The sequence below is a fragment of the Benincasa hispida genome, chromosome 6 (assembly GCF_009727055.1).
Source record: "Benincasa hispida cultivar B227 chromosome 6, ASM972705v1, whole genome shotgun sequence".
In the NCBI taxonomy this organism is placed as follows: domain Eukaryota; kingdom Viridiplantae; phylum Streptophyta; class Magnoliopsida; order Cucurbitales; family Cucurbitaceae; genus Benincasa; species Benincasa hispida.
Window position 1 is genome coordinate 16,339,794 of NC_052354.1, and position 1,337 is coordinate 16,341,130.

Genomic DNA, 1,337 nt, shown 5'->3' on the forward strand with positions numbered 1-1,337 from the left:
CCTGACATTTTGGGGATTCGTCTAATTTGGGAGTTGGGAACTCAGCTACACAAGATAGAATTCACTTCTTCCCTGAGGCAGGGGTAAGTAGATAGATGGCTCCCTTAAGGGCTAATTCTGGGGGCTTGAACGATGTGGTGCCACACAGCTTCTCTTGACCCAAGAGATGTTCACACATAGTTGGACTATGTTGTATTGTTCATTAGAGAAATCAGTGGTGCATAAGGAGTGAGATGTAACTACAGGGGCAAAATGATAAATTGGCCCAGCTGTATTTACAAGCATCTGTGAAGGGTCATCGTACTCATGATTGATTAAATCCGATGGATACAAAAATATATTTGTAGTAAGAAGAGTTCAATTGTTGGTCTTTAGTGGAATCACTGACAGTTAACGGATGGTGGATCTCGTGGCTAAAGAGTTTAGTCAGCTATTCACGTACCGTTGGAGCTTTGAGCCACAGGTCCATTAGGTCCCCTGGGTAGCTTGGACAAAGTCGAGAACCAGTATTTGGTTTTATTTGAAATGTTCAAATTGACAAGAGGAAGTTCGATTATATATGATATAATTGGACTGGTTAATTCTATATGATATAATTGGCAAATGTATGAGATACATAATTATGGAGGAAATTAGATATAAATATGATTTATACCAAGTAAAGGAGAAAATACTATAGTAGATATGTGATATCAAACTATAGGATATAAATATAATATGATTATATTTATTAATTAATTTATTGATTAATTTTATGATAATTAATCCCCTTTTTTTCCACGTTCGGACGTGGGTAGTGGACAGCGTCGGTTATGGTAACCGATGGGTTAAAAATGAAAAGAGTTTTCATTTTGAATCGTGCATTCAATATTTCTTCGACCGCCCAAAAGATTTCGTGAAAAGATCGCCCGAGAGCCTATACGTTAGTTGCTTCTCTGTCTAAACGATCGTCTACCTCACGATTTATCTAAAAGATCGTATACATTTTTCCTAAATGATCGTTCAGCATTTCATACACGATCGTGTAGCTCCTCTATGCAATAAGCACTTCTGCTATATGATAGCACTATTTTCTCTCCCACTTGCTTATTGCCTACACGACTCGTTTGTCCTCCGTCCTCTACCAAATTCACCAAAGCCTACCCTTTGGGTTTTCACTCCGAGAATTCCTGAGGCTCATTAGTGGTGGTGTCATCCTCATTGCGGCTTCATGTTCGCGTTGATCATGTTGTTGCAGTCGACGTTCCCGCCGGGTGTTGATAGATCTTTTGGAGGGATCTGCTTCATGGGGGTTCAAAAGTTCGAAGATAGTCTTCAATTAGTATGAAACCCTTTCC